This window comes from Pongo pygmaeus, chromosome 2 (assembly GCF_028885625.2).
Source record: "Pongo pygmaeus isolate AG05252 chromosome 2, NHGRI_mPonPyg2-v2.0_pri, whole genome shotgun sequence".
In the NCBI taxonomy this organism is placed as follows: domain Eukaryota; kingdom Metazoa; phylum Chordata; class Mammalia; order Primates; family Hominidae; genus Pongo; species Pongo pygmaeus.
The window spans coordinates 3440211-3455135 of NC_085930.1; positions in this window are offsets into that span (position 1 = coordinate 3440211).

A 14925-nucleotide genomic window follows, 5' to 3' on the forward strand; every position below is an offset into this window, starting at 1 on the left:
TTATTTTTAGGATGTATATATATGTGTGTGTGTGTGTGTATCTATATATATATATAGATAGATATACACATCACCATTTGTTTATTCGTTCTTCTGTAGATGAACACCTGGAATGTTTCCAGTTTTTATTATAATTAGAGCTGCTAGGAACAATTTTGCAAACTTTTTGAAGATAAAAGTTTGCATTTTTCTTGATAAGTATCTATGATTAGAATTGATCGTGTAGCTGCAAGATGGATAGTCTGACTGCTCACTACCTGTACAAGAAAGCCAAAGTAGCAAGAGCAAGTTATGATAAAAATAGTGAATTTTTAAATCTGTTGCCAGCAAAGGGTAATATGACTGGAATCCTTTCCAAAAATTGCCACTTTCCAATTTCTGGAGAGAGTGCAGGAGTTTAAGGAGAGGGGCTTGGAATACAGGAGAGGCAAGGGCGCTATGAGGTGCTGGCTGTGTGACTTGTTCCTATGGCTTATCTTTAATTATTGTTTTATCTAGTGAAGGGACCGCATCATCTTGGGCCCAACCAGGTTACAAATCAACTGCAGTCAATTTTGCAGTCGATCCCTAGCCAGAGGTGAACTTTGGCTTTGAAGTAATCTTCTACTAGGGAGAGAATTCTCCGGGTGTCTGGTTCATGTCAGCATTTGGCCCCTGAAGCTTCTAAGGAAACATATGACCAGGTAAGTGAGCATAGTGTGAGCCTAACAAGCATCCAGGTAAATAAATGTGCATAAAGCATGGAAGCATAAGGTGGGAAAAGGAATGCAGCGAAGTTTTAAAACACCTGGGAAGGCTATATTTCCAGACAAAAGAAAATACACGTGTAGTTTGTCTCAAAGCTACATCTTGAGACTAGGGAGAAAGGAGGAAAGATCAAGTATTAAAACACGGCTGGAATCTAAGCTGCTCTGTTACAATTGGTCATAGTGTAGTCATAAAAGATTACACCGTGTTACACTCCCACCAACAATGGAGCAGAGAAAACCCAAAGTAGTACAGTCTAGAGTAACAGTTATAACTGCCATCCTGTGTGCATATTTTCCAAGTCCGCATGCCCAAACCCATTCTTGTTGTTCAGTTTGTTACTCCCACATTTCAATTTTCTCACAAAAGAAATTCTGTGCCGGGTGCGGTGGCTGACGCCTGTAATCCCAGCACTTTGGGAGGCCGAGGCGGGCGGATCACGGGGTCAGGAGATCGAGACCATCCCGGCTAACACGGTGAAACCCCGTCTCTACTAAAAATACAAAATTAGTCGGGCGTGGTGGCGGGCGCCTGTAGTCCCAGCTACTCGGGAGGCTGAGGCAGGAGAATGGCCTGAACCTGGGAGGCGGAGCTTGCAGTGAGCTGAGATCGCGCCACTGCACTCCAGCCTGGGTGACAGAGCGAGACTCTGTCTCAAAAAAAAAAAAAAAAAAAAAAAAGAAATCCTGTGAGCCTAAGTCCCAAGGCTGGAAAGCCCCCAAAGAGAAAACTACTGCTTGATGTTTCTTGCCCATTGCTTCTCAATAGGTTGCAGTTTTGTTCCCCAGGGGACATTTAACAAGGCCCGAGAAAATTTTTGACTGTAATAATTTGGGACAAAGTGCTACTAGCATCTGGTGAGTGGAGACCATGGATACTGCTAAACATCCTGCTATACATAGAATAGCTTCTGAAAATGTGAATAGTATAGTCTGAAAAATCCCACTTTACTGTGAAGATTATTTCTTCCTAGATTTCTGTCTTAACATGCCCTTTTCTCAGAAAGAATGACATTAAAAACATTGACTGTTTCAGGAAATCGTCCCCTCTCCACCACACATACCATCATACATTGGAGGAAATTAGGATTTCGTTTCATTCTTTGGTCCCCAGGGAACTAATTACTTCAGAAACAGTTCAACATCTGTACTTTGGGGGTCCTGAATTAATACCAATAATTGTATTTAGTTCTTTTTTTAAAATGTTTTCCATCACGAAATAAAGAATGTGCTCTTTGAATTCTCTGTAGCTCCCTTTGTTTTAGCTCTTCTTGTACTGGAAACAATTGCTCATAACGTTTAGAGCACACTCTTCCCCCAATTCAGCTTTCAAAATGAAAGGATTGGGTACAACAATAGAAAGATATTAGCAAAACTAAGAAAACAGTACTGAAGTTTTAAATTTGTTTTACTCCATTTAAATAGGAACTGCATAGATTTTTTTTCCCAAAGCAAGTAAATATGGTTATAATCCTTTATGTAGACCAATCAAGTATTTTTTATCAGAAAAAAAGATAAGTGCATTCCAAGATGAGTTTTTGTATCCTTGCTATTTAGGACTTCAGACTGCCTGATAATATGTGCTAATTCCTGATCCAATTCAATTTTGTCAATCTGTCTTTGGTTGGTGGGAAAGGTGTTTTGACTAGAAAATAGAAAATAGGTGTACCAGCCATACCCTGCTGTCTAACAGACATTCTGATTCTCCATGGTTGGTACTCTAGGAAAACAAACAGGCTATCTCTGCAAAAATGAACTTGCAACTAAGAAGTTGGATACTGAATTCTTTCCATCAGAGAAATTAATACGGCATATAACAGCCTGATGCCCTAACCCTTTAGCTGAAACCCTCTCTCTCTAGTTTACTTAAAAATCAACCACTTAGGCAGTTAGGTTCTGTTAAATACTCTGTTAAGAGTGGAGAATAAAACTTTTAGGGTCTGTAAATCTAAAATCTCTTCTCAATCCCTAATTTTGACTTCTGGTGTTTATGAAAATGGCTTCACAAAACTAATTTCAGCCTTCTCTGTAGCTCTGCTGTTGTACTTCCAGTTTGATAACTTGATTCCAGCTGTTTATCTTGATTTGTTTGTTTATTTGATAATTTGCTTTGGAATTTCAAACCCTAGTGCATGACCTGTTTTCACTTAACCACAACTAAGCTGTGACTAGCAACTTTCTCCTAAATTGCTATTTTTATTCTAAGATCAAGATTCTTTTAGTGCATAGGTTGCAGATGTTACTTTACAACAGTATTGATTACATGTATGGCAAATATAGGTAAACGTAGGTGTTAATAAATCTATCATTTTTTATCTCATAAGAGTAAGAAGTAAGATTATTGGTTTTAGGTACTTACAATTTTATATTCAACCTAGTTTTTAATTTGCTAGCTCCTTCTTTGTTTTATTATGATTTACAATCAATTAAGAAATATTGACATAAAATTGATAATGAATGTGAAAATAAATACAGCTTTTTCCACTTAAAGTGTTTTTTTCTAAAATTTTGCATTAGAAAGGAATTTGACATTACTCACTGCATGTTGCTAGCATCGCTGGAGGAAGGTAGCTTGATTAACAATTCTCAGTCTCCACTTGTAATTTATAATCTGACAAAAGCAACAGCAAAAATTAAAAGAAGTTTTTACAGTAGATTGCCTTTTACAAAACAAAGGACTACTTTCCACAGGAAGGATAATAACTCAAGACACCAAGTATTTTTAGCAACCGGTAACTAACATGAGACTTTTCTCCCTGGAGCAAAATAGATTCCTGACCAGATAGGATAGCAATGAACTTCAGATAGAAGACTCAAGGGAATCTAAAATTAACTGCATATAATTTTCACACCTGAACTCAATCTTAGCAATTGATTAGTAGAACACAGAAGACCTTTAACAAAGGATATTAGCAAAGGAATCTAAGAGAGAAATAATGAATATTTATTTGTAGTCTTTTATACCTATTGTTTGTATTCTAAAATTGCACTCATAAAATAAATCCAATATATTTAATGTTAAATGATTAATAATTCACTATGTGGGAACATGAAGTAAAGGTGCAATGTATGTTTTGTACATTGTTTCTATTCATGGCAACATATTCACAAAATAAATAATAAGCATTTCAAAAAACACAATAATAATTATTATGAATAACTACTGTTGATTGCTTACTTCACAACCGGCATTGTTCTAAATGCTTCATGTGTATTTATATTCATTTTTCACAGGAACCCTGGTAGGCAAGAACAATTACTACATACAATTTACAAATTAGAACACTGGAAATCACAGACATGGAATTTTAACAAATTCTGATATTGAGTTTTGTTATTTACACAATAAAGGAGTTTATTTGGAAAACTTGTAATTTCCAATATAAAATGATATTATTTAGATTATATTGTTTTTCTGTTATTTGTTTTTGCAAGTGATTATTTGTAAAGTGATTATTTTAAATAATTTAAATTACAAATAAATAATTGTTCTAATAAAAGTTTGAGGAATTCAAACAATTTTGAAAATAATATTTTGTGTGAATCATGGTAATATAGTGCTTTACTTAATAAAGATATTTTATTCCTAGAATGTGAATCTTACTTTTCACAGATTCAAATTTTAGAATTGGTGATTAGAATAAACAAGCACTAAGTGACAGTGATATCTTACTTTTGGCTCTACTACCTAGTTAACAATTTTATTTTTTTGCTATAAATCTAAGAGGTACAACTGCAACTTTGTTACATGGATCTATTGTGAAATGATGGATTCTGGGATTTTAGTCTAACTATCAACCAAATAATGTTCATTTCACCCATTAAGTCATTTGTCATCCCTCACTCCCCGTCCCACCCTTCCATGTCTCCTGTGTCTATTATTCAACACTGTATGTCTATGGGTGCACATTATTGAGCTCTCACTTATAAGTGAGAACATAAAATATTCGGCTTTATGTTTCTGAGTTGTTTCACTTAAGATAATAATCACCAATTCAATCTATGTTGGTACAAAAAATATAATTTATTCTTTTTTATGGCTGAATAGCACTCCATTACATTATTTGGGGTGTGTGTGTGTGTGTGTATATATATATATTTACATTATATATATATTATTCCATACATATATACACACACGTGTATGTGTGTATGTATATGTATATGTATATGTATATATATATGTATATGTATATGCTGTTTTAGGTTGATTCCAAATGTTTACTATTGTGAATAGAGCTGCGATAAACATGAGTGCCCAGATATCTTTTTAATATAATGATTTATTTTCCTTCAGATAAATATCCAGTATTGGGATTGAGGGACTGAATTGTAGATCTGTTTTTAGTTCTTTGAGAAATCTCTATTTTTTATAGAGGTTGTACTAATTTAAATTCCCATCATCAGTTTATAAGTGTTCCCTTTTCTCTGCTTTGTCACCAACATTTATTTTTTGACTCTGTAATATTAATTTGTCTTTCTGATTGGTATAAGATAGTATGTCATTGTGGTTGTAGTTTGCATTTCCCTGATGAGTAGTGACATTGAACATTTTTGAATATGCATGTTGGCCATTTGTATGTCTTCTTTGAAAACTGTCTATTCATGTTGTTTGCTCACTTTTTAATGAAGTTATTTGTTTTTGTTGTTGTTGAGTTGTTTGAGTTACATATAAATTATGGTTATCAGTCCCCTGTTGAATGCATAATTTGACAATATTTTTCCCATGCTGCAGGTTGTCTGTTCACTTTCCTGGTTATGTGTTTTGCTGTGCAGAAACTTCTGTTAAATGAAGTCCCATTTGTCTATTTTGTTGTTGTTGTTGCTTGTGCTTTTGAGGTCTTAGTCATGTATTCTTTGCCTAGATCAGTGTCCAGAAGAGTGTTCCCTAAGTTTTCTCTCAGGAATTTTAGAGTTTCAAGTCTCATATTTACATCTTTAATCCATTTTCAGCTGAGTTTTGTGTATGGTGAGAATCAAGGGTCCAGTTTTATTCTTCTGCATATGACAATTCCATTTTCTCAGCATCATTTATTGAAAAGCATGTCCTTTCCCCAGTGTATGTTTTTGTTGACTTTTTCAAAGATCAGTTGTCTGTAAATATGTGGATTTATCTCTGGGTTCTTTATTCTACTCCATTGATGTATGTGACTGTTTTTATACCAGTACCATGCTGCTTTGGTTACTATAGCTTTGTAGTATAATTTGAGGTAAAGTGAAGTGATGCCTCTAGTTTTCTTCTTTTTGATTAGATTGCTCTGGCTATTTGGGGTCTTGTTTTATGTTCCATATTAACTGTAGGATTTTTTTTTTCTAAGTCTATAAAGCATGGCATTGGTATTTTGAAAAGAATTACATTGATTCCAAAGATTGTTTTGGGTAGTATGGTCATTTTAATGATATTAATTCTTCCAACCTATGAGCATGGGATGTTTTCCTATTTGTTTGTGTCATCAACAATTTCTTTCCTCCAGGCTTTTTGGTTTCCTTGCAGAGATCTTTTACATCTTTGGTTAATATAGCCCTTGTTATATTATATTTTTGTAGCTATTGTAAATGGAATGGTTTTCTTGATTTCGTTCTCTGTTTGATTGCTCTTGGTATATAGAAATGCTAATGATTATGTTGATTTTGTGTCCTGAAACTTCATTAAATTCATTTATGAATTTATGAGCTTTGGGGAGGAGACTTTGGGATTTTTTAGTTATACAATAATATCATCAGGAAACAGATATAATTTGACTTCCCCTTTTCTGATTTGGATACTTTTCATTTCTTTCTCTTGTTCAATTGCTCTGTTTAGGATTTCTAGTACTATGTCGAAGAGGAGTGGTGAAAGTGAGTGTCCCTGTCTTGTTTCATTTCTTAGAGGAAAGGCTTTCAATTTCTCCCCATTCAGTATTATGTTGCCTGTAGGCTTGTCATATACGTCTTTTATTATTTGAGGTATGTTCCTTCTACGCCTAGTTTGCTGTGAGTTCTTATCATGAAGGGATGCTGAAAATTTATTAAATCTTATTTTTGGCATCTATTGAAATCATACTTATTTTTCTTAGTTCTGTTTATGTGATGAATCACATTTATTGATTTGTGTATGCTGAACTATCCTTACTTTCTTGTAATAAAAACTCCTTGATTGTGGTGTATTATCTTTTTGATGTGCTGTTAGATTTAGATTGCTGGTATTTTATGGAGGATTTCTGACTCTGTGTTCATCAGAGATATTGGTCTGTAGATTATTTATTTGTTGTGTCCTTGTCTGGCTTTGGTATCTGGGTGAAAATGGCTTCACAGAATGAGTTAAGGGAGGATTCCCTCCTTCTGATTTTTGGAACAGCTTCAGGAAGATTGGTACCAGTTCTTCTTTGTACATCTGGTGGTATTTGGCAGTGAATCTGTCTGGTCTTGGGCTTTTTGTTGTTGTTGTGGGGAAATTTTAAAATTATTATTACTGATTCAATCTCACTTATGTTATATTAGTCTGATCAGGATTTCTATATCTCCCTACTTCAACCTCAGGAAGTGGCATGCTTCTAGGAATTTAATCATTTTCTCCAGGTTTTCTAGTATATGAGCATATACTTGCTCACAGTAGTCTTTTATATGATGATCTTTTGTTTTTCTGTTGTGTCAGTTGTAATGTTTCCTTTTTCATTTCCGACTATGTTTATTTGGATCTTCTTTTCTCTTTTATTGGTTAGCCTAGCTAGTGGTCTATGAATTTTATTTATATTTTCAAAGAATCAAATTTTCAATTTTATTGATCCTTTGAATTGTTTTTGGTCTCAATTTTATTTAGTTCTGCTCTGATGTTTGTTTATTTTTTGTCAATTGCTAAATTTGAGTTGGGTTTGTTTTTTGTTTTTCAAGTTCCTTGAGGTGCAATAGATTGATAATTTGTGATTTTTCTACTTTTATGATGTGAGTATTTAATGCTATTAAGTTCCCTCTGATCACTATTTTTGTTGTATCTCACCAGTTTTGGTATGTGTGTTTTCATTTTTATTATTTTCAAAAAATGTTTAAATTTCTGTTTTAACTTCTTCATTGACACAGTGATCCTTCAAGAGCATGCTGTTTAGTTTTCATGTATTTGTATAGTTTCTGACACTCCTTTTGGTATTGATTTCTAGCTTTATTTCACTATGGTCTGAGAAAATACTTGATATGATTTCAACTTTTAAAAATTTATTAAGACTTGTTTTGTGGCATACATGTGATCTATCTTGGAGAATGCTCTATTTGCTGTTGAGAAGAATGTATATTCTGTGGTTGTTGGGTAGGATATTTTGTAAATATCTGTCAGGTTTATTTTGTCTACAGTGTATAATTTATATCCAAAGTTTGTTAATTTTCTCTCTAAATAATATATCTCGTGCTCTGAGTGGGGTCTTCAAGTCCCCTACTATTATTGTATTGCTATTCCTTTAGGTGTAATATTTGTTTTATGAAACTGGGTGATCTGATATTAGGTGTATATATACTTAAGATTGTTATAATCTCTTATTGAATTGATCCCTTTATCACTATAGAATGACTTTTTTTAAATTGCTGTTAATTTGAAGTCTGTTTTATCTAATACAACTATAGCCACTCCTGCTTGCTTTTGGTTTGCATTTTTATGGAATATCTTTTTTCATCCCTTACCTTCAGTCTGTAAGTTTCTTTACTAGGAAGGTCTGCCTCTTCAAAGCAGCATATATCCATTCCATCTATCAATATATTTTTAGTTGATCATTTAATCTATTTATGCTCAAGGTTAGTCTTGATATGTGAGGTTTTGTTTATATCATAATGTTAATTTTTATCTAGTTGTCTTGTAGACTCTTTGTTTTGTTTTTTTGTATGTTTGTCTTTGAGGTTTGGTAGAGTTCTGTCATGATATCATTTTATTTGTTTTTTTATCCTCATTTGTGTAATTGTTTTATAAGACCTATTTGTTTTGTACTTTGTGTGTTTTTATAATGGCAAATATTGACATTTTGTTTCCATGTTAGAACTCCTTTGATCATCTTGTAAGAACAGTCTAGTGGTGATACATTTCCTAAGTGTTCTCTTTGGGACTTTCTCCTTCATTTCTGAAGCTTATTATGATAAGAACAAGCTTATTATGATAAGATAAGAATAACCGTGCCAACCATGAACTTATGATGAGATAAGTTACACTTAGCAGGTATTACAATAAGATAAATTCTTGGTTGGCAGGGATTTTTACTTTAAGTACTTTGAAGATAATATTCTGAACTCTTCTGGCTTGTAAGGTTTCTGCTTAGAAGTCCATTGTTAATCTGATGGGGGCTTTTTTTTTTTTTGTAATAGGTGACCAGATGCTTTTCTGTCGCTTGACTAGATGCTTTTCTCTTGCTGATATTTAGATTTTTTTTTTCTTCATCTTGTTTTACACAGTCTGGTGACTATGTATTATGGTGAAGTCTTTCTGGCAATATATTTATCTGGGGTGTGTTTTTTGAGGGCCCTTGTATCTGGGTGCCAAATATCTTGCTAGACTGGGGAAGTTATCATCAATTATGTTCTTAAATAGATTTTGTAAGCCTTTTGATTTTTCTTCTTCCTCAGGAATGTCAATAATTTGTAATTACAATCACTTTATATAGTTCCATAGTTCCTGAGGGCATTGTTTTTTAAAATTTTTTATTTTTGTCTGATTGAATTAATTCAAAAGATTTGTCTTCACGTTCTGAGATTCTCTCTTCTGCTTGATCTAGTCGATTGTGGAAGCTTTCAACTCGAATTTGTAAGTCCTTCAATACATTTTTTTATTTCCAAAAGTTATATACACTTTTTTTTCAATATCTATTTTCTTAGTAAACTTCCCATTCATATTCTGAATTGGTATTCTCATTTATTTGTACTGGCTTTCAGATTTCACTTGCATCTCATTGAATTTCTTTAAAATCAATATTTTGAACTCTTCATCTGGCATTTGTAAGATTTCTTTTTTGGTTAGGATCTACTGCTAGAGTACTATTGTGTTCCTTTTGGAGTGTCATAACCCATTGCTTTTTTATATGTCCAGTATTATTCTGCTGAATTATTTGCATCTGGAGAAAGTCACTTCTTTTTGTTTTTGAATTTGTTTTTGTTGGGGCAGTTCTTCTGCTTTTTATTTTCTCCTTGAGTCACAGCCTTGAGGCTGTGACTATGATGTGTGTTGAATAAGGTTGTTTGGCTTTGCTTCTTAATATGTTTAATGGAGAAGATGCTGTATAATTTTGTTACTTATAAATAGCCTTTGTGTGGTGGCTTGGCCTGCTATTTAGCTGAGTGGGTTCTCTCCCTCCTTGGTAGCCAAGTTACTATGGGTAATAATGGTAGCAGAGGTATCAGGAAGCTTGTCTATTTCCTGAGCACTGTGCACTACTGTCAACAGATGTAGTAATGAATTTTGTCAGTGGACGTCCAAGCCAGTAGGTAGAGCTTGGATATGACAGCCAGATGCAGTGGCAGCAGTATGGTTTATACTTAATCTTTGTTAACGAATAGAAGTACCCATGTCTCAGGTGATTAATTGGGCTGTGAAACTCTCAGTTGTCTGGAACATATGCTCTGCATCTAAGGTAGTGGGTGGGGCAAAGATGGTAATGGTTGGGTTGAGCAAGACTTCGCTTGGACCCCAATGGTAGGTGCAAGTGTTGGCCCTGACAGGGGTCAGGGAGCAGATCTCAGGCCCCTGGAGAAATGCCCCAGTGAGGAGGAGAACAACAATCACTGTTGTGCCAAAGTTCCAGCTTGGGTAAAGAAGGGCAGTCCTAGCTTCATAGCCAAGCAATAGGAAGTGCTTTACTCTCATGCTCCAGACCCAGGGGATTGCCCCCAGTGGGCCAATTCAGATAGCAGGTAGTGACAGTCAGCCAAGTCACATGCAGTTTGCCTTCAATCCGTGAAACTGCCCCAGGTTGAAACCATGCCTCCCAGGCAAATCTCCTCCCACTCTAATCCCAGGAAGGAAGGTGCCCAACTCCAGCACACCTGGTCTGTGCCCATTCTACACTTGCTTCCCAGTTCTGGCCATGGAGGCCCCTCTCCTGCTTGATAGAATCCAGATTGCCAGTCCTTTTCCTGAGACTCTCAAATCAGCAGCTGCCACCCTGGAGAGGTGACAGGCTCCCGGGAAGCCTGATATGTGCTAGGATGAGAAATGGCTTCCTTCTCTCAGTGCCTACATCTGGAAGTATACGTGGGACACATCCCAGTACTCTTCTTTCTCACAGTTTCTCTGCCACTCCTCAAGTTAGTTCCAGGGCTTAGGAGTATCAGTGAGCTTCCCTATGGCCTGGGATGCATGATGCTCAGTGGAAAGTTCAATCACAGAGGGACACTCACTCACTCACTGCTGTACTGGGGCTTTACTGACAGTTCTCAGCCAGGCCTTTCCATGCAGCCTGCCTGTCCAGCTTCTTTTCCCCATAATCTGAAATGTCCTTTGCTTCTGTTGAATTCCTTTGCTCTTTATTGGATAAAAGTTCACATTGTGAATCTCTACACACCACTTTGATTCTTCCAAGTGAGTGAGGGATACTAAAAAGCCTCTGTTTTGCCATATTGGGAAAAAAAAAAAAAGAAACAACAAAAAAAACTCTACTTAACAATTTTAAGCAGTAGATATGTTTTACAGTTGAGACTATTTTTAATATAATAAAAAATTAAAATAGTCATCCAGAATAATTTTATATTAAAAATGCCAAAGCACAGTTTATTAATATTGCCACTGCCTTATGTGATTTCTTTTTTAATCAAATTTTACCTTTTTAGTGAAAAGATCCTCAGCTGTCTTCTGCCTATTTATATCAAGGATCAAGGACATTCCAACTGTCCTCTCTGGAGAGACATATGCTGGAGGAAGAAGAGCAGGAGGGACAAGCTAAATGAAAGTTAGAATTTCTCCGCCTGCAGTTCACTGTTCTTGATTTTATGATTATCTACCACCAACTAAGAAAGCAAAAATCAGAAAGAAACATATATTATAAATTATTAACATTATACTAACCAATAAGGATTTTGTTGTATTCACCTCTAACTATTCCAGCATTTCCTTAAAGTAGGTTTTTCAGGGTTTTAATTCTCTTTTCAGATCTTCTTATGCAGCTCACTTTGCAAATATGAGCTACTGACTCAATATTCCCTTATCATTTTAAAAAGTAAATATTTTATGCAAAAACAAAGATAAATACCAATATAACAAATACTTACATCCACCATAGAGTTTAATAACCAAAACATTGTAGAATGTTCTGTAGAAGCTTCCTGTTTATACTTAATTGATCTCAGTCCCCCACAATGATTCCAGAGATAACTACTATCCCAAATTTAGTGTCTATAATTCCTACTGTGTGTTAATTTAAAATATATGTATAAATATAAAGAATATATGGTATTTTAAAAATATATATGGTATTATTTTGCATGCTTACAAACTCCACGTAAATGGAAATCTGATGTATTTGCCTTTTTACCTCTGACATTTTCATGGAATGTCATTGTGTTTTAAGATCTTTTTCATTTTACCAATAATGTTAGTTTAATTATCTTGTAGATTACATATAGGAATATACTTCAATACAAACATTTTTATGGTAGAATTTCTCTAGGGTATATATCTAATAGTATACTTTCTGGGTTATAGGACAGATTCAAGATTCATATTAATACGTATTACTGAATTGTTCCCCCAAATGGTTTTTTCCCTGTATTGATTTTCACTTCTGTCAGCAATATTTCTCGGCATCAAATCTGAAATTTTATTTACGTTAGTAAACTTTTCTTTTTGGTTTGAAGTGAGTAATATAAAATGATATCCTTTTATTACTTTAATGTGTATCTATCTGTTAGACTAGTTAGCTTTTATGTAGCTTCAAACATGTATTGGCTATTGGAACTCCCTCTATAAGTTGCTTGTTGTTATGAGTTGTCCTTTTTTCCTATTTGGATTTTAATTAATTTTTGTAACTTATTTATTTTAGAAAATAAACCTTATTTCTGAGATATTTTATCTATAAATGTATATATGTAACTATCAATATACTCATCTATGAATAACTTCATTAAATGTAACTATTATTTCACAAGTCTGTTACTTTTCACTTTTTTTGGGCATGGATGGGGTGGAGCGAGTCTTGCTCTGTCACCCAGGCTGGAGTGCAGTGGCATGTTCTCCCTCACTGCAACCTCCACCTCCCAGGTTCAAGCAGCTCTCCTGCCTCAGCCTCCTAAGTAGCTGGAATTACAGGCATGTACCACCACACCAGCTAATTTTTGTATTTTTAGTAGAGGCGGGGTTTCACCATGTTGACCAGGCTGGTCTCGAACTCCTGACACACCCACCTCGGCCTCCCAGAATGCTGGGATTACAGGCATAAGCCACAGTGCCTAGTCAATTTTCACGTTGTATTTGGTGTTTATATTTTATATTTCACATTGTATTTGGTGTTTATATTTTAATGTACTGTTATTCTCTTCAGAGCCTCTTTATGTAGGTAGTGTATCTGATATAATTTTCAGGTATTTCGTATTCTAAGGATACCCGTGTTTTGACAACGATGAAATTTAATATGAATTAAATAAAACTCCTATTATTTCAGGATTTGGACATCAATCATTGCTCCATTTCTTCTTGTGCAACAAACTCCATGGTAGCTCCCAGGGCACTTTGTTTGTTATTTCATTTATTCATTCACCAAACCTATGGGGAGAAACTTAAGAAGAGGGGTCAGAGAGAAGCAAAAGATAAATACAGTGACTTTCAAATTCATTTGCTGTGACATATTTTAATTTGAATTATAGAATCAAAATGATAGTATTATTATTACTGGTGATATACATGGGTATTATTTGGAGCCATTGAAAACAACATCCCCGTGGCTCACACTTGTAATCTCAACACTTTGGAAGGCTGAGGCAGGAGGATTGCTTGAGCTCAGGAGTTCAAGACCAGTCTGGACAACAAAGTGAGACCTCTTTTCTACAAAAATATAATAACAATCAAAAACTTAGCTGCATGTGGTGGCACATGCCTGTGGTTTCAGCTACACTGGAGGCTTAGGCAGGAGGATCTCTTGAGCCCATGAGGTCAAGGCTGCAATGAGCTTGATCATGCCACTGAACTCCAGCCTGAATGACGGAATGAGACCCTATCAAAAAAAAATCCCCCCAATATGCATTTCATTCATTATTTCCCCAGATACTTGTTATCTTAATACAAGGTAACGAGAGCTTGGGACACTCTGTGGAATGATAGTAAAAACTAACTGACCATCTGCATGGGTGGGGAGTTTGAGAGGAAATTACTGAACATCACATCAGAACACAGACACTCCAACAAGTTTTTGCAGGTTTACTCCTTTCAAATACAATCTTTAAGGCTGACAATACCTGAATATAATTTTTTTCACTTAAAAATTAAATCTACTTGCATAAATAGGCTGAAAGTGTTCAATTATACTTTGTGATTTAACTTTTACTGTGAAAGTTTTTTATGAGGAACAAATATTATTTCCCAGCTAGACTGTAATGAAGGAAAAAAGAAAGTTGAAGACTAGACTGATCCAACCACAATATTTTATTTGAATATTTAGCTAAATAAGACCTGTTTCGATGTTTCAAATATAACTATTACTAGGTATAAAAACATTTATGTTCATGTAGCAATTTGATACTTAGAACTAGAGTATGATGATAAGTGCATAGCATCTAAGTCATTATTATTTTCAATGATTTTTTTCTTTCCTATATTCAAAAGCATTTTATAATCACCAGTAAATATTTTGCAACAAATGCAGATGATTTTAAATTACTCTTAAAAGTTGGGGCTTCAAACTCTGGTTCTTACTTTTCTAACTGTGGGTCTCCTTCTATGGTCTTGTTCTTTGTAAAAAAAAATTGTGAGCTCACACAACAGTATTAGTGAAATTTAAGTGAAATGTTGTATTTGTTTTGTGTTCATATGTATACATAATTCATTGTATGTAACAACTTTAACTTGCAATTTGGCTTATTTGAAATCTTTAAAAAGAGTTATAGAAATGTTAATTTAAAATTGTTTAGATTGTCTATCAAAAAAGGAAGTAAATAATTTATAGGTGTTTTTATCTATAAATATTATGCAGCCTAGGGAAAGATATATTTGCAATTAAAGGGAATGAAAATATCTTTCAAACATGAG